Source organism: Hordeum vulgare, chromosome 3H (genome assembly GCF_904849725.1).
Source record: "Hordeum vulgare subsp. vulgare chromosome 3H, MorexV3_pseudomolecules_assembly, whole genome shotgun sequence".
Lineage (NCBI taxonomy): Eukaryota > Viridiplantae > Streptophyta > Magnoliopsida > Poales > Poaceae > Hordeum > Hordeum vulgare.
Genome location: NC_058520.1, coordinates 448,696,088 through 448,716,655, shown reverse-complemented (window position 1 = coordinate 448,716,655; position 20,568 = coordinate 448,696,088).

The window sequence follows — 20,568 nt, the reverse complement described above, 5'->3', positions numbered from 1 at the left end:
TTACTTGAGCTCCAGCTTTCAAGTTCACTTTATTTAGAAAAGAGTCATCTGTGAGTAGGGATGAAAATGAAGTGAAAACTTTTTTGCTTTTCCGGACGAAAAATGAAAACGAAGAGAAAATATGGAAGCGGAAATGGAAATTTGCAAAACGAAAATGGAAATGAAAATTTTAATGTAAAAACGGAAACAAAAACGGAAGAGTGTTTTCCGGTGGAACGTACGTGGAAATGGAACTTTCCGTTCCATGAATATGGAATTTCCTATTTTTACTCTAGGCCTATGGCTTCTTTCTAGCTCAACCACCAGATAACACATAATGACACAATGAACATAATGAATCATTTGAGGCCCAACTTATAGTACCATATACGTGCTCAACTAGACCCTATACACAATGTCATGTACTAATGCAATACTAGGATATGTTGTTAATATAATCAAATTATTTTGTAGCCATGTTAGCAATTCATTACTTTTTGTTGTTGTGTGTATTACTCAATGATTCAAGGTGTTTAAAAGTTTTGGTCAACACCCGCTTTTGTTTCCGTATCCGCTTTGTATTCGCTCTGTGTCTGTTTCTGCTAGTATCTGTTTCTGTATTCATTTCTGGGGTTTCTGTATTCGTTTCCAACTCTGCAAAACAATATGAAAACAAATGTGGTAGCACTCAGTTTCGTCCATTTCCGCTCCTTTTTTATCCCTATCTGGGAGAGTGTTCTTTTCGAATTTTGTATTACATTCCCTCCGTTTTAAAATAAATGTCTTAAGTTTAATATAAATTTATATTAAAGCTAGTATAAAGTTGAGCCAGTTATTTTGAGACAAAGAGAGTATGTATTATTAACACATATACATGTTGCTTGAATACCAGAACTTAATGGATGCCGCAACACAAGAATTGTATAGATATTACCAGTTGCTCACTCGAGCTCAAATACATCCTCGTAAACAGTATTTTCTCTGTTTTAAAATAAGTGTTATTGATTTATTGATACAAAATTTATATTAATTTTATATTAAATCTGTGACATTTATTTTGTAACGGAAGGAGTAATTGACAATGGTACCCGCTTGCTGCGCTGCACTGCGTGTGACCACTATGAGGCTGCTCATAGTGGGGAGTAACTAAGAGTAGTAACATGATGTTGTTATTAGTCTATGTTACTACCTTCATAGTGGGGAGTAACATACATGTGGTGTCATGCAAACAAACATTTATTAGGTTGTAGACACATAGTGCATTGAAATATGTGATGTGATGGTAACTAGCTATGTTACCACTACCATCTCTCTCCACATTAAATACTTGCCACGTCAGATTTTTTGCCCACGTGGCGTTGATGTTACTACTTAGTTACTCCCCACTATGACTAGTCTGAGGCCACCGCATTAGCGGCAGGCAAAACTCTGCGTAAGACTTCTTGCATGAGGTGAGTCCCCTGCGTTCCCACGCAGCAGTTTTCGTTGGCTTCCTCTCTTATCTACAACTGGATCTTTTAAATGATCCCTCATATGCCTAAGCTTGCCCTCCTTGCGTGTGTGGGTGTGAGACAAGTTGTGTGCAGGTTAATCACCTATCTGTTATGTGAAGGAACAGATTACTTGAATCACACAAGCACGAGAGGTGGGCAGTGTGTTCCAAGACCTAGACTTATATCAGTAACACTAGCAAAAGGGCTCATGCGTTGCAACGGAAAAAAGAAATATCATACGGCACACGCTCTTAATTTATAAAAAATGTCTATAATTTTAGAATTTATAGTTACGATACAAATAAAGATGGTCTTATCCTACAAAAATGCAGTTCAAAATTTCACAAGTCTTCTATTTTAACACAGCTTGCATGTAGATTTAATACGTACAAAGAATCAGTCAAGTGACCTTCAGTTTCATCTCTAATCCTGATTTTGTTGACGTGTTCATCCCCAACCCGGATGAGTACCGGTATGAAAGAAAGACGAATAATGACTTATTTATTAAGATTGCACCCTAGATAGTATTTTTATTAAACGTTTAACAGATAAAATAATATCATATTTAAATTCTACATATTTTTCTAATCAAATTCCATGTATAATATGTTAAATTTGGAGTTACGGTTTAAAAGATATGAGTATTTAAAAAAATATTTAATATATACTATGAGTTTAATGTCATAAACAGTAAGGTTTTTTTTTAAATCACCTCGGTGGGTTTTCCGACGGAAGCGATAGCCTCTTTATTATTAGATAAAGATATATGTGAAGGTGTTAAAGTGCTAATTTGATCTGATGGTGGGGACAGAACCCACAAGGAAATAGATGTACCAGCAATGATGGAGCTTGCTACGTACTTATTTCAAAAATTATAGTAGTAATCCAGCATCGATCATGTGCAGTCAAAAAGAGAAGGAAAGGACACTCACATTACCTTTATTCGTCGGAATTCCTAATGTAGGAGTGCTGCCGCGCTTCCAATATCCGATAAACATATCTCGCTGGCGACAAGACAAAATGGGTAGGCCCTTTCGAATATGTTTTCCAGGCTGGTCATACGTTAAGGGAAGTATACCCATACATGGTTGCGGATGCTGATTAAGTGACATTCGTTTAGCACTTAGCGGTATTTTTTCAGACTACTTCGTTCGTAATATAATGGTTGTATGTATCACTTGATGGAGAGGCCGGGACAACGCCTTCTTTCCGAAAAAAAATTAGCACTTAGCAGGCTGATCATGTAGGTAGGTGAATCACGAAGTCTCAGTTGCTTCTGCATAAATAGTAAAATCCGAAAGATAGCATTCGTGGATGTCTCGGCAAAAAGACAAACCAGCATTTCAAAATGTTTTGGAAAATAGTCTTTCCGAAGCATCATTTTTTCTCATAGCATTCGTGGATGTAATTTCATCATGAAAATATGCCCGTAGAAATATCTTATTTATTTTGCCAAATTCAGATTTCGTTTTTGAATTTGCTGTTTACGAGGGTATATTTAAGCTCGAGTGTAGAAACTGAATGCCGGATGAATAGAGATGGCAATGGTCACCCTCTGGATAAAACCCTATTAAGATGAGGTATGAGATAAAATTTATCCAAGAATATATAAATAGAAAAATTTGAAATTCATCGGGTAGAGCGGATACGGGTATGGAATCATATAACCCATACCCACATGTTCATGTACCCATATAGAATCTTTGTCAAATTAATATTATGTCTACAATCTACACTATGTCAAGTGTTTGTGAAATGAAAATGTATGACTATGTGTTGTTGTTTATGACTATATGATGTTGTTTATAAGTATATGTTATTGTTATAATCTATTTTTATAAACTATGATTATATGTTGTTGTTTATGACTATAAGTTGTTTAACTTGTTGATTTGTAAACATGGGTAATTTTATCCACGTACGGGTACACGTATGGGTAAGGGTGATGGGTAAGCTCAGGGGGGACGGGTAAGAGCAACTCCAACCGGACGACCCAAACGGACGACCATTTTGTTCGCTTTTTTATCCGTTTGGGTCCGCTTCGTCGTTTGGGTCGGCGCATGCGCCCAATGCTGACCCGACCCATTTTTACAAGCGCGTGAAAAACAACATTTACGAAAATATATAACACACTTCATTAAAGATTAGAAGCCGGCTACGAAGGCCGACGAGAGTCCAGGCGTCCACATTACATTAATTAAACATAAATAAACTAACTACGAGGTACGCAACCCTAGCCGTCGTTGTCGACGTCGAAGCCGGTGAGGTCGACCAACGTAGGTGCACGGCCGGCCCAGGGGAACTTCGTGTTCTAGAGCGCAGCTGCCTGCGCCTCCGTCGTCTGTCCCGCTGACGTGGATTGTACTGGTGGCGGTGGCAGCGCAGCACGGGCGCGCTCCTCCTCCTCCATCTCCCGGCGTTCCTCCTCCGCCTCCTTCTCGATCTCCATCTGCTGACGGGCTTCTTCGCGCTCCGACCGTAGGTGCTGCGAGTTTCAGTGCAGGAGGTAGGCTTCCTCCTGCTCCGGTGTCGCGCCCAACTAGATGGGCGGCACGCTGACCCACTCGCGGAGGCAACCAGTCCACTGGTAGACCTCCGGCTGCGGTTCGCTCTTCGGTGGAGGGGGCACGACGCATTTGTCGGCGGCGGACAGCGTGATGGCCTCCGCGAGGTGCGCCTCGTACGCCGCCTCCTCCTCGTCGGCCTTGCGCCGCTCCTCCTCCTCGCTGTCGCGGAGAACGGCTGCCAGCAGCGCCTAGTAGGCGACCTCCGCCTCCTGGTCTTCATCGATAACGACAAGCGGTGGTGGGGGAGGGCCTCCCGGCTGCACACCGTGCCGGCGCTGCTCCTCGTGCTCGAGCGCAAACCAGATCTTCCAGTTGGGAGAGTCGGCCGCGTACGTCGGGTTGACCCGCTGCTCTGGCGTCAGCTGACACCGGTGGCGACTCATCTCCTCCGCGTGCATGCTCCTAGTACCACCGCGCTTGGTGCACCGGGACGGTGATGCATTCGCGAGGCCGGTGGTAGTTGACGGGGGCCTTGCCCTTGTTTTGGAAGGAGCCGTCCATGGCTAGGGTTTGCTCGACGACAAGGTGGCGAGATGGGGACGGGGGGTGGGGGGGGGGGTTCTGGAAGCATATGGCCGAATCCCACCGCACGTTTGGATTAGAAAAAGCCGACCGCGGTCGCTGACACGTGGGTCCGAAAAGGGCGACCGCCATAAATTATGTTGACCGCAATGGTTGGGGCGGACACCGAAAGGGCGCGTGCGTCCGCTTCACGTTCGAACCGATGCATTTCAAACCCAAGTTTGAGTCAAAAATGAATCGGCGGACGCGTTTTGTAAATGAATCGATGCATTGAACCATTATTTTTGTCCACACAGTCCCAAACAAACGACGGACGGAATGAATCCTCCCCTTAGAAAGTATGGCTTGGCTTCACCCAGACCCCGCGGGTGCCATGGGTAATCGTCCCCTTATATGTTGATGTTTATGACTATAAGTTGTTTGACTTTTGATTTGCAAACACGGGTAATTTTACCCATAGTTTGGGAAAAAAATGTACCCATTGATGCGTATGGATAAAGGTAAGAGCAACTCCAATCGGCCGATCCAAACAGATGGCCATTTTATCCGCTTTTCATTCGTTTGGGTCCGTTCGACGGACACCAGCGTCTGCTTCGTCGTTTGGGTCGGCGCATGCGCCCAACGCTGACCCGATCCATTTTTACCGGCGTGTGAACCCCCCCCCCCCCCAGCATTTACGAAAATATATAACATGCACTCATTAAAGATTAAAAGCCGACCACGAATGCCGACGAGTGTCCACGCGTCCACATTACATTAGTTAAACATTAAAAAAACTAACTACGAGGCAGGCAACCCTAGGCGCCGTCGTCGACGTCGGGGCCGGTGAGGTCGACCAACGTAGGCGTAGGGCCGGCCCAGGGAACGTTGTGTTCCAAAGCGCGGCTGCCTGTGCCTCCGTCATCTGTCCCGCCGGCGCATGCTTTGCTGGTGGCGGTGGCAACGTAGCATGGGCGCTCTCCTCCTTCTCCATCTCCCGTAATTCCTCCTCCGCCTCCTTCTCCATCTGCTGACGTCCTTCTTCGCACTCCGCCCGCAGGTGCTGCGACTTCGAGTGCAGGAGGTAGGCTTCCTCCTACTCCACTCTCGCGCCCAACCACATGGGCGGTACGCTGATCCACTCGCGGAAGCAACCGGTCCACTTGTAGACCTTCGGCCGTAGTTCGCTCTTCGACGGAGGGGGCACGACGCAATCGCCGGTGGCGGACAACGCGATGGCCTCCGCGAGTTGCGCCTCATACGCCACCTCCTACTCGTTCACCTTGCGCCGCTCCTCCTCCTCGCTCTCACAGAGAACGGATGCCGACGCCGCCTCGTAGGCGGTCTCCGCCTCCTGGTCTTTGTCGCTAACGACGGGCGATGGTGGCGGAGGGCCTCCCGGATGCACGACATGCACGCCGCGCCGGCGCTGCTCCTCGTGCTCGAGCGCGAACCAGACCTCCCAGTTGGGAGAGTCGGCCGCGTACGCTGGGTTGAGCCGCTGCTCTCGCGTCAGCTGACACCGGCGGCGACTCACGTCCTCCGCGTGCATGCGCGCCGACTGCGGCACGACCGACATCGGGATCCTCTCCGAATCCAGGTGTCGGTGGTGTGGGAGGGTGACGTCGGGGTACTGCAGCGGAACGCGGTGCTCTGAGTGCCACCGTGCTTGGTGCACCAGGACGCTGATGCGTTCACGAGGCCGGTGGTGGTTGACGGGGGCCTTGCCCTTGTTTTGAAAAGGAGCCGACCATGGCTAGGGTTTGGTCGACGAGGAGGTGGCGAGATGGGGGGGGGGGTCTGGGAGCAGATGGCCGAATCCCAATGCACGCTCGGATTAAAAAATGCCGATCGGGGTCGCTGACGTGTGGGTCCGAGGAGGGCGGCTGTCATAAATTATGTTGATCGCGGTGGTTGGGGTGGATACCGAAAGCGCGCGCACGTCCGATTCGTGTTCGCGCCGACGCATTTCAGTCTCAAATTTGGACCGAAAATGGATCGGCGCGTACGTAGAATGGACGAGTTTTGAAAAACAATCGACGCATTGAACCATCATTTTTGTCCATACAACTCCAAACAAACAACGACAGACGAAATGGGTCACACCGTTAGAGTTGCTTCATCCATGAATGAACCGTCATGCCTTCTCCTCTTTCTCTACCTCGCACCTCATGTCATTTTCCCCGACTCGCTGATGTGATCATCTCACTGGCCCTGTTTGGATCCCAGTTCTAGAGCTAGTTTGAGCTAGTTTGAGCTGAACTAGCTCCCAAAGTATCCAAACACATGAGCTAGTTTTGGTTAGATGTAAACTAACCCATCAAAAAAACCAGCCCTGAGAAGAGATGCTAATTGGAGCTAGTTGAGGATGGGCAGGTAATAATAATAATATTTTAACCGCATCAGATCCTCTTCATCCTCCTCCATACCCCTACACCAGGCCTACACAAGAGCTTGCCACAACAAATCCTGGTTAAAAAAGACACATGATTGAAAAAGGTGTATTTATTGTCAAACTAACCTTTACATCCAAACACCACCAAAGGCTAGAGTTAGTTTATGATTAGACTAAAGTTAGAAACTAACTCTAACCTTCAGCCAAATTAGAGTATCGGGCCACTGCCCTAGCGTGTCAATTTGCAAAGCTACACGGAATAAATGATTCTGGCAAGCTAGCAGCTTTACAACAGCAGCCTGCAGGCGTGTCGCCCACGCGACGGAAGCGTGAACCGGCGCTAGATTGCGCGAAAATGATTCGGCCTGATCTGATCTCGGCGTACTACTGCTCTTCAGGTGACGTTTGTGTACGCTATGACGACACGCCGACACGACGAAGGAAGACGTAAGCTGGCGATCAGCGTCGGGTCATCGAAGGAGCGGAAAAGCGCCGGGCGGTTGTTGATGGATCGGTGCGTGCTCTACCTCTGTTCGTGCGATGGAGAGTGGCTTCGCCACCAAGGTCACCAAGGCCGATGGCTGGGTGTGTGTCCGGCTGTCGGTATTCTCGCCTTCTGTTGCTGTTGGTCGAGGCCGATCGGGTTGGTGCATCTTGCTGATCACCATGGATTAAGACCTCGCGTAGAAAGGGTTTGCCCGGGCCGTCGGCCAAAGGTCGGAAACGTCAGCGGTTCCATCGGCCAAGGCTGGGATTTGAGCAATATGCCAACGGGTGCACGACTGAATGACGACCAAAGCTTCGCGAGGTTAGATTCCACACCGTGGTTGACAGGGGGCCGAACGCACCAACCGACCGGCCGGGCCCTGGTAAAGCCTTGGGCCAGGGAGCAAAAGTTATTCTTTTTTTCCCTATTCGTGTCACTGAATTTTCTTTTATTCCATTACAATACAATAGGACGCGTGAGCCTTTTTGTGTTTTGTGTAATGTTTATGAAGAGTCCGAAAATATTTATAGGAGAAACAAATAGAAAACACTCTTGCTTCGTAGACCTTCCTAAACACATTGACGACTGAGATCGTTCTATACCCCTTCATATAAAATGAGGGAGAGACATACATTAACATACTTTTTGTACTTGGATCATATGCATTTATGATTGGTCCTCTGACAAGCATTCACAACTACTAGAAACCATTAAGGTAAACCCAATCTAAGTCGTGTCCTGTTAGCTTGTGCCTCCCTCGGGCATCGTTTTGCGTTGATTCTGATTCTCAAAATTCACATATATTCCAAAAAGAACTTCGTAAATTTTCATCGCGTTTGGAGTCTGTTTGATGTGGATTTTCTGCAAAACAAAAAGCACACAAAAAACAGAAACTGACATTGGCACTGGGTCAATAGGTTAGTCCTTAAAAATAATATAAATTGGCAAATAATTACTCAAAAAGTATCCTAGAATGAAAATATAATAACATGAAACAATAAAAAATTATAGATACGTTGGAGACGTATCAGAACGTTGGAGACGTATCAGAACGTTGGAGACGTATCAGACATCATCACAAAAAACCCAAGGGGCACAATGGCAGGGAAAGCAATACGGGCAGCAAAGAAAATGCTACCCCGTACAACCCAGAAAACTCCGTTGACCCCGCTGCTCCCGAGCAACACATCGATGATTGATACGTCTCCAACGTATCTATAATTTTTGACGGTTCCATGCTATTATCTTGTCATCTTTGGATGTTTTATATGCATGAATATGCTATTTTATATCTTTTTTGGGACTAACCTATTAACTCAGTGTCAAGTGCTAGTTTCTGTTTTTTCCGTGTTTTTGACCCTTTTTCAAACGGAGTCCAAATGGAATAAAACTTTCGTGATGATTTTTTTGGACCAAAAGAGACCCCCGAAGCTTTGGAAAAAGGCGAGAAGAGCCACGAGGGAGTCACAAGCCCACGAGGCGCCCCCACCCCCTAGGCCGCACCTACTAGGCTTGTGACCTCCTCGTGGGCCCAACCGACGTAATTCCACCGTCATAAATTCCTATAAATACAGAAACCCCAAAAAGAAACCTAGATCGGGAGTTTCGCCGCCGCAAGCCTCTGTAGCTACCAAAAACCAATCTGGAGCCCGTTCCGGCACCTTGCCGGAGGGGGAATCCATCTCCGGTGGCCATCTTCATCATCCCGGCGATCTCCATGACGAGGAGGGAGTAGTTCTCCCTCGGGGCTGAGGGTATGTACCAGTAGCTATGTGTTTGATCTCTCTCTCTTGTGTTCTTGAGATGTCTTGATCTCGATGTACTGCGGGCTTTGCTACTATAGTTGGATCTTATGATGTTCTTCCCCCTCTCCCTTCTTGTAATGAATTGAGTTTTCCCTTTGGAGTTATCTTATCGGATTGAGTCTTTGAGAACACTTAATGTATGTCTTGCACGTGTCTATCTGTGGTGATCAACTTGCGGGTTTGTGACATTGGGAACCTATGCATATGGGTTGGCACACGTTTGGATATTCATGTGAGTACTCGATGTATGTTTTGGTGATCAACTTGCGGGTTTCGTGACATTGGGAACCTATGCATATGGGTTGGCACACGTTTTGACTTTTCGGTAGAAACTTCGGGGCACTCTTTGAAGTTCTATGTGTTGGTTGAATAGATGATTCTGAGATTGTGTGATGCATATCGTATAATCTTGCCCACGGATACTTGAGGTGACAATGGAGTATCTAGGTAAGATTAGGGTCTTGGTTGATATGTATCTTAAGGTGTTATTATAGTACGAACTCTATGATGGATCGAACGGAAAGAATAGCTTCGTGTTATTTTACTACGGACTCTTGAATAGATCGATAAGAAAGAATAACTTTGTGGTGGTTTCGTACCCGACAATAATCTTTTCGTTTGTTCTCCGCTATTGTTGACTTTGGACTGACTCTTTGTTGCATGTCGAGGGCTAGTTATATGATCCAATTATGTTATCATTGTTGAGAGAACTTCACTAATGAAAGTATGGACCCTAGGCCTTGTTTCCACGCATTGCAATACCGTTCGTGCTCACTTGTACTTTTAGTTACCTTGCTGTTTTTGTAATTTCATATTACAAAGACCTATATCTACCATCCATATTGCACTTGTATCACCATCTCTTCGCGGAACTAGTGCACCTATACAACTTACCATTGTATTGGGTGTGTTGGGGACACAAGAGACTCTTTGTTATTTGGTTGCAGGGTTGCTTGAGAGAGACCATCTTCATCCTACGTCTCCCGCGGATTGATAAACCTTAGGTCACTCACTTGAGGGAAAATTGCTACTGTCCTACAAACCTCTGCACTTGGAGGCCCAACAACGTCTACAAGGAGAAGGTTGCGTAGTAGACATCAAGCTCTTTTATGGCGCCGTTGCCGGGGAGGTTAGCGCTTGAAGGTATATCTTTAGATCTTGCAATCAAATCTTTTTGTTTCATTTTCTGTCTCTAGAAAACTAAAAAAAATGGAATTGAGGATGCCTCATATGCTCCATCTTTTCAATGTCTTTCATGAGCATGATGGGAAGGAAAATTGTGCTCAAGTGCTGAAAGAAGAATTACATAGAATGCTTGGCATAGAATATGTGAATGATGAGCATGATTGCAATGTTGTTAGCATGAATTCTTTAAATACCCATGATGCTAATGATATTCAAAGCCACAAGTTTGGGGATGCTATATTTGATGAAGATGATCTTTTTAGTTCTTCCACTTTGAATGATCAAAATCATTTTGATGAAAGCATGCCCCCTATCTATGATTATTATTATGAGGATACTTATGCTATAAAGAAGAGGGATGATAAAACTTGTCATACTATCGATAACCCCTTTGCTAAACCTTTCTTTTTCATTGTGGACACAATTTGTAGTGCTCAAGTCTTTTACGATACTCCCACTACTATTCTTGAAAATAGATTTCCTTATGTGGAGAGTAGTAAAATTCCTATGCTTGTAGATCATGAAAAGAAAGCCTTAGGTGCTGGTTATATTGTTGAATTCATTCACGATGCTACTGAAAATTACTATGAGAGAGGATCATATGCTTCTACTTATTGCAGTAGTATCAAGCTTCCTCTCCATGTGTTGAAATTTTTGAAGCTATGCTTGTTTTGCCTTCCTATGCTAGTTGATTCTTGCTCCAACAAGTTGTTTGTTCACAAAACCCCTATGCATAGGAAGTGAGTTAGACTTAAATGTGCTAGCCATATGCTCCATGATGCTCTTGTTGTTCTTCAATCCTTATCTTTTATGTGAGTATCATTGAAATCATCATGCCTAGCTAAGGGCGTTAAACAATAGCGCTTGTTGGGAGGCAACCCAATGAATTTATTTTTTCTTTTTTCTTTCTGTTTTGTTTTGTCCACACCATCATAATTCTGTTATGATTGTGTTTCTTGTGTTTAATTAGTGTTTGTGCCAAGTAAAGTCTTTATGATTAGTTTGGGTGATAGCTGTTTAATCATGCTGAAAAAGACAGAAACTTTCTTCTCACAAAATTATTTTTAATTTCCAACCAGAGAGATATTTTGAGTTGATTCTTCTTGACGCTGATTTATACACAAATTTCCCTAATTTTCATAATTGTTCAGAATTTTTGGAGATGCAGAAGTATGGTTCTCGTTTAGATCATTACAGACTGTTCTGTTTTTGACAGATTCTGTTTTCAATACATAGTTTGCTTGTTTTGGTGTTTTCATAGATTATTTTGAGTAATATAAATTGTGGAAATAGTAATATACAGTAGTCATTGTGTGAAAATAATTATGAGTCTTGTTTTGACAGTACCCAAGTGATTGATTTGATCGTTATCATACTAACCCATCTCACGAAGTTCCGTCAAGTTTTGTGTTGTGAAGTTTTCAAGTTTTGGGTAGAGTTTCGATGGACTATGGAACAAGGAGTGGCAAGAGCCTAAGATTGGGGATGCCCAAGGCATCCCAAGCCATATTCAAGGATACCAAAAAGCCTAAGCTTGGGGATGCCCCGGGAAGGCATCCCCTCTTTCGTCTTCAATCCATCAGTAACTTTACTTGGGGCTATATTTTTATTCACCACATGATATGTGTTTTGCTTGGAGCGTCATTTTATTTTGTTAGAATAAGGTACTTAGGATCTGAAATTATTAGATGCGATAGTCTCCACATAGCCAAATAGTTGTTCAACTACTCATTGAGCTTCACTTATATCTTTTGGAGTAGTTTGTCTTTTGCTCTAGTGCTTCACTTATATCTTTGTAGAGCATTGCAATGGTTCTATTTTATAGAACTAGTTGAACTCTCGTGCTTCACTTAGATCATTTTGAGAGTCTTAAACAGCATGGTACCTTGCTTAGGTTATGAATCTAGTCCTAATATGATAGGCATCCAAAGAGGATAAAAACTTCCATATTCATGTGCATTGATTAGTAAGAGAAGTTTGATTCCTCACAATTAGTTTTGAGATATGGATACAGTGACATTAGAGTTATGTTAGTAGGGTGTTGTGAATCTAGAAATACTTGTGTTGAAGTTAGTGATTCCCGTAGCATGCACGTATGGTGAAACGCTATGTTAGTAAGTCGGAGCATAATTGATTTATTGATTGTCATCCTTTGTGTGGCGGTCGGGATCGCGCGATAGTTAAACACCTACCAACCCTTCCCCTAGGAGTATGCGTTTAGCACTTTGTTTCGATTACTAATAAAACTTTCGCGATAAGTATATGAGTTCTTCATGACTAATGTGAGTCCATGGTATAGATGCACTTTCACCTTCCACCGTTGCTAGTCTCTCTAGTACCGCGCAACTTTCGTCGGTGCACAAATCCACCATATACCTTCCTCAAACAGCCACCATACCTACCTATTATGGCATTTTCATAACCATTCCGAGATATATTGCCATGTAACTCCCACTGTTCCGTCTCATGACATGTGTCGTCACTTTCATATTGCCATTGCATGATCGTAAGATAGCTAGCAAGATGTTTCAACGTCATACGCTAAGCTAGATCGTTGCACATCCCGGTACACTGCCGGAGGCATTTCCCATAGAGTCATCATTTTTCTAAGTATTGAGTTGTGAGTAAATAAAAGTGTGATGATCATCATTATTAGAGCATTGTCCCATGTGAGGAATAAAAGAAAAGAGGCCAAAGATGCCCACCAGAAAAAAGGAGGCCAAAGAGCCCAAACAAAAAAAAATGAGAGACAAAGAGAGAAGGGACAATGCTACTATCCTTTTCCACATTGTGCTTCAAAATAGCACCATGTTCTTCATGATAGAGAGTCTCTTGTTTTGACACTTCCATATACTAGTGGGAATTTTCATTATATAACTTGGCTTGTATATTCCAATGATGGGCTTCCTCAAAATTTCCCTAGGTCTTCATGAGCAAGCAAGTTGGGTGCACACCCACTAGTTTTCCTTTTGAGCTTTCACACACTTATAGCTCTTGTGCTTCCGTTGCATGGCAATCCCTAATCATTCACATTGATATCTACCGATGGGCATCTGCATATCCCATTGATACTCCGAGTCAATGTGACCATCTCCTCCTTTTTGCCTCACAACCTCCACCACACTCTATTCCACCTATAGTGCTATATCCATAGCTCACGCTCATGTATTGCGTGAGAGTTGAAAAAGTTTGAGAAAGTAAGATTGCGAAAACAATTACTTGGCCAATACCAGGGTTGTGCATGATTTAAATTCGTTATGTGGGGATGATGGAGCATAGCCAGACTATATGATTTTGTAGGGATAACTTTCTTTGGCCCTGTTGTTTCAAAAGTTCGTGATTACTTTGCTAGTATGCTTGAAGTATTATTGTTTTCATGTCAATAGTAAACTATTGTTTTGAATCTTACGGATCTGAACATTCATGCCACAAGAAAGAAGTTACAAAGGACAAATATTTTAGGTAGCATTCCACATCAAAAATTCGGTCTTTATCACTTCCCTACTCGAGGAGGAGCAGGAGTTAAGCTTGGGGATGCTTGATACGTCTCCAACATATCTATAATTTTTGATGGTTCCATGCTATTATCTTGTCATATTTGGATGTTTTATATGCATGAATATGCTATTTTATATCTTTTTGGGGACTAACCTATTTACTCAGTGCTAAGTGCCAGTTTCTGTTTTTTCCGTGTTTTTTACCCTTTTTCAGACGGAGTCCAAATGGAATAAAACTTACGCGATGATTTTTTTTGGACCAAAAGAGACCCCCGAAGCTTTGGAAGAAGGCCAGAAGAGCCACGAGGGAGTCACAAGCCCAGGAGGCGCCCCACCCCCTAGGCCGCACCTACCAGGCTTGTGACCTCCTCGTGGGCCCAACCGACGTAATTCCACCGCCATAAATTCCTATAAATATAGAAACCCCCAAAAAGAAACCTAGATCGGGAGTTCCGCCGCTGCAAGCCTCTGTAGCCACCAAAAACCAATCTGGAGCCCGTTCCGGCACCCTGCCGGAGGGGGAATCCATCTCCGGTGTCCATCTTCATCATCCCGGCGATCTCCATGATGAGGAGGGAGTAGTTCTCCCTCGGGGCTGAGGGTATGTACCAGTAGCTATGTGTTTGATCTCTCTCTCTCTCGTGTTCTTGAGATGTCTTGATATCGATGTACCACGGGCTTTGCTACTATAGTTGGATCTTATGATGTTCTTCCCCCTCTCCCTTCTTGTAATGAATTAAGTTTTCCCTTTGGAGTTATCTTATCGGATTGAGTCTTTGAGAACACTTGATGTATGTCTTGCACGTGTCTATCTGTGGTGATCAATTGCGGGTTTGTGACATTGGGAACCTATGCATATGGGTTGGCACACGTTTGGATATTCATGTGAGTACTCGATGTATGTTTTGGTGATCAACTTGCGGGTTTCGTGACATTGGGAACCTATGCATATGGGTTGGCACACGTTTTGACTCTCCGGTAGAAACTTCGGGGCACTCTTTGAAGTTCTATGTGTTGGTTGAATAGATGATTCTGAGATTGTGTGATGCATATCGTATAATATTGCCCACGGATACTTGAGGTGAAAATGGAGTATCTAGGTGACATTAGGGTCTTGGTTGATATGTATCTTAAGGTGTTATTATAGTACGAACTCTATGATGGATCGAATGGAAAGAATAGCTTCGTGTTATTTTACTACGGACTCTTGAATAGATCGATAAGAAAGAATAACTTTGTGGTGGTTTCGTACCCGACAATAATCTCTTCGTTTGTTCTCCTCTATTAGTGACTTTGGAGTGACTCTTTGTTGCATGTTGAGGGCTAGTTATATGATCCAATTATGTTATCATTGTTGAGAGAACTTCACTAGTGAAAGTATGAACCCCAGGCCTTGTTTCCACGCATTGCAATACCGTTTATGCTCACTTTACTTTTAATTACCTTGCTGTTTTTGTAATTTCAGATTACAAAGACCTATATCTACCATCCATATTGCACTTGTATCACCATCTCTTCGCCGAACTAGTGCACCTATACAACTTACCATTGTATTGGGTGTGTTGGGGACACAAGAGACTCTTTGTTATTTGGTTGCAGGGTTGCTTGAGAGAGACCATCTTCATCCTACGCCTCCCGCGGATTGATAAACCTTAGGTCACCCACTTGAGGGAAAATTGCTACTGTCCTACAAACCTCTGCACTTGGAGGCCCAACAACGTCTACAAGGAGAAGGTTGCCTAGTAGACATCAGTGATTCAGAGGGGCATACAGATTGGGAAAGCCCTGAGGACCTCAACAATTCCAAAGACATCAACTACCTCCCTCGTTTTGAAAAGGAGAATAGTCCCGGAGATGAGGATTTGATCGTCCCCGAAGACCCGCTGGATCAAGAACGGTTCAAGCGGCAACTCATAGCCATCGCCTGAAGCCTCAAGATGAAATAGAATAAAATCAAAGCCAAACAAGACACCCTTAACGACAGATGGACGCGAGTCCTAGCTGTCGAAGAAGGGTATGGCTATGAACAGCAGGGGCAAAACAAAAGTTACCCGGCGATGCCGTTTATTGCTAGAATTTGACGACGAGGGCTTCGAGCACGCACCCCGAGATACACTCAAGGCAACCTGTCGGACCTCCCCCTCGAGGACGGGATAGGAAGGCTGGACAAGCCGGAGACCGACCCGAACCCTCCGTGCAGAAGAAGGAAAGAGCCAGTGCATCCCGGAGACCCGTTCGACCTGCGACATAACTTGAACGCTAGAGCAGGTGAGGCAAGATCCATCTATGGATCCAGAGGGCACACCCCCGCAAGACGGGACAGGTACCAAGCTTGGCTCGACCAGAACAATAGAGTTCGGGAACAACACTAGGTTAGGATTGCATCTGACATCCAGCATGCCATAGCTCGGGCCAGGGGCGCCTCTCACCCAATGTGTTTTATAGACGAGGTGATGCAGCATGAGTTCCCCAAAGGGTTTAGACCTGTAAATATAGAACAATATGAAGGGACGACAGACCCAACCATGTGGATTGAAGAATTCCTTCTCCATATTCATATGTGTGATAGCCTGGTATATTAGGGATGATAGACTACTCATATCAATAAGGAATTCCTTCTTTTCCGGGAGCCCATTCGAACAAAACTCCCAGATTAAGCGTGCTTGGCTTGGAGTAGTTCTAAGAGGGCTGACCGATTGAGAAGGTGGTCCCGGGTGCGCATGAGTGAGGGAACGTTCGTGTGACCCGATGAGTACGTCGGTTCCTCTGAGTGGGGGTGTATGTGATAGCTTGGTATATTAGGGATTATAGGCTACTCATATCAATATGTTTGCGGACAGGTGCGCAATCATGTTGTTCATGACGTTTGTGACCCGTCGTGGCACACAACATGGCACATGTACTGGACTGGATGCACAGACGTTTGTGCCAAGAGGGAACGTTCGTGTGACCCGATGAGTACGTCGGTTCCTCTGAGTGGGGGTGTATGTGATAGCCTGGTATATTAGGGATGATAGGCTACTCATATCAATAAGGAATTCCTTCTTTTCCGGGAGCCCATTCGAACAGATCTCCCAGGTTAAGCGTGCTTGGCTTGGAGTAGTTTAGGATGAGTGACCGGCCAGGAAGTTGGTCCCGGGTGCGCATGAGTGAGGACAAAGTGCACAGAAAAGACTAGTATTGATCTGTGGGGCCAGTCTAGATCCTGCTAGGAGTAACGACCACTGGAGAGTGTGTTCGAGGCATTACAATATGGCCCGAGGAGCGGCCTCCATGCCATAAAATACTTACCATTGAAGCTCAAGGGACTAACACGTTGACGGAGACTTGCTTGCGTTGGTTTTTCCCTTGAAGAGGAAAGGGTGATGCAGCACAGGAGCAGTAAGTATTTCCCTCAGTTTGAGAACCAATGTATCAATCCAGTAGGAGAATCTCGTCAAGTCCAGAGTACCTGCGCAAACACAAAAGAGCTTGCACCCAACGCTTTAAAGGGGTTGTCAATCCCTTCAAGATTCATTGCAAAGTGAGATCTAAAGGCGGAAAGTGCAACGAAGTAAAAGAGTAAGGCTGAAAATATGGTGTGGAGTAGACCCGGGGGCCATAGCAAATATCAAATATCAAATAGAGTCTTCTCTCAAAATAGAAAATATTACGGTGGGTGAACAAATTATTGTCGAGCAATTGATAGAACCGCGCAAAGTCATGACGATATCTAAGGCAATGATCATACATATAGGCATCACGTCCGAGACAAGTAAACCGATCCTTTCTGCATCTACTACTATTACTCCACACATCGACCGCTATCCAGCATGCATCTAGTGTATTGAGTTCATGATGAACAGAGTAACGCCTTAAGCAAGATGACATGATGTAGAGGGATAAACTCAAACCAATGATGAAAACCCCATCTTTTTACCCTTGATGGCAACAACACGATGCGTGCCTCGCTACCCCTTCTGTCACTGGGTGAGGTCACCGCACGGTATGAACCCAAAACTAAGCACTTCTCCCATTCCAAGAATCATAGATCTAGTTGGCCAAACAAAACCCACAACTGAAAGAGAATTACAAGGATATGAAATCATGCATAATAGAGATCAGAAGAAACTCAAATAAGATTCATAGATAATCTGATCATAAACCCACAATTCATCGGATCTCGACAAACACACCGCAAAATAATATTACATTGGATAGATCTCCATGAAGATCATGGAGAACTTTGTATGGAAGATCCAAGAGAGAGAAGAAGCCATCTAGTTACTAGCTATGGACCCGTAGGTCTATGGTGAACTACTCACGCATCATCGGAGAGGTCATGGTGTTGATGAAGAAGCCCTCCGTATCCGAATCACCCTCCGACAGGGCACCAGAACGTGCCCCAGATGGGATCTTGCGGAGACAGAAGCTTGCGGCGGCGGAAAAGTACTTTCGATGATCTCCTGATTTTTTATGGATTTTTAGGGAATATATAGGCGCAAAACCTAGGGCAACGGAGCCTTAGGGAGCCCACAAGCCAGGGGGCCGCGGCCCCCCTGGCGGCACCATGAAGGCTTGTGGGGCCCCTGGTGGCCCCGTGCCCTGATTCTCCAGCTCCCCGATCTTTTTCTGTTCTGAAAAAAAATAATCTTTTTGGCAGTTTCATTCCGTTTGGACTCCGTTCAAAATCCTCCTCTGAAAGGGGTCAAAAACATGGAAAAAACAGGAACTGGCACTTGGCACTGAGTTAATAAGTTAGTTCCAGAAAATATATAAAAGGCATGCAAAACATCCAAAGTTTGACAAGATAATAACATGAAACCATCAAAAATTATAGATACATTGGAGACGTATCAAGCATACCTAAGCTTAACTCCTGCTCGTCCTCGAGTAGGGAAGTGATAAAGACTGAATTTTTGATGTGGAATGCTACCTAGCATAGTTGTCCTTTGCAACTTCTTTCACGGGACATGAATGTTCAGATCCGTAAGATTCGAAACAGTAGTTTTCTATTGACATGAACACAATAATACTTCAAGCAAACTAGCAAGGTAATCATGAACTTTCAAAATAACAAGGCCAAGGAAAATTATCCCTACAAAATCATATAGTCTGGCCATGCTCCATCATCCTCACACAACTAATGTAAATCATGCACAACCCCGGTATTGGCCAAGTAATTGTTTTCGACTCTTATTTTCTCAAACTTTTTATAACTATCACGCAATACATGAGCGTGAGCCATGTATATAGCACTATAGGTGGGATAGAGTGTGGTGGTGGTTGTGAGATAAAAAGGAGGAGATGGTCACATTGACTCGGCGTATCAAAGGGCTATGGAGATGCCCATTAATAGATATCAATGTGAATGAGTAGGGATTGCCATACAAGGGATGCACTAGAGCTATAAGTATGTGAAAGCTCAAAACGAGAACTAGTGGGTGTGCATCCAATTTGCTTGCTCACGAAGACCTAGGGAAATTTTGAGGAAGCCCATCATTGTAATATACAAGCCAAGTTATATAATGAAGATTTCCACTAGAATATGGTAGTGACAAAGCAAGAAGCTCTCAATCATGAAGAACATGGTGCTATTATGAAGCACAAGTGTGGAAAAAGATAGGAGCATAGTCCCTTCTCTCTTTTTCTCTATCTTTTTTTATTTTTTTTATTTGGGTACTTGGTCCTCTTTTTTTCTCTTTTTTTATTTGGGCTCTTTGGCCTCTTTTTTTTATTTCCTCACATGGGACAATGCTCTAATAATGATGATCATCACACTTTTATTTACTCACAGCTCAAAGCTTAGAACGATGATGACTTTGTAGGAAATGCCTCAGGCAGTGTACCGGGATGTGCAACGATCTAGCATGGCGTATGACGTTGAAAACATCTCTCTAGCTATTTTACGATCATGCAATGGCAATATGAGAGTGACCACACAAGTCATGAGACGGAACGGTGGGAGTTGCATGGCAATATATCTCGGAATGGCTATGAAAATGCCATAGTAGGTAGGTATGGTGGCTGTTTTGAGGAAGGCATATGGTGGGTTTGTGTACCGGCAAAAGTTGCGCGGCACTAGAGAGGCTAGCAAAGGTGGAAGGTGATAGTGCATCTATACCATGGACTCACATTAGTCATGAAGAACTCACATACTTGTTGTGAAATTTTTTATTAGTAATCGAAACAAAGTGCTAAACGCATACTCCTAGGGGAAGGGTTTGGTAGGTGTTAACCATCGTGCGATCCCGAGCTCAACACAAAGGATGACAATCAATAGATCAGTTATGCTCCGACTTCCTAACATAGCCGGTCACCATACGTGCATGCTACGAGAATCACTAACTTCAACACAAGTATCTCTAGATTCACAACACCCTACTAGCATAACTCTTAATATTACCGAATCCACGTCTCAAAACCAATTGAGAGGAATCAAAATTTCTCTTTCTACTCAATGCACATGAAGATGGAGGTTTTTGTATCCTCTTTGGGTACCTATCAACTTTGGGACTACTTTCATAGCATAAGCCAACTACCAAGTCACGCACCGCCGTGCTCTAAAAGATATAAGTGAAGCACATAGAGCAAAAGTATCTAGCTCAAAAGATATAAGTGAAGCACTATGAGCATTCTAGCAAAATCACGATGAGTGCATGTCTCTCTCTCTAAAAAAG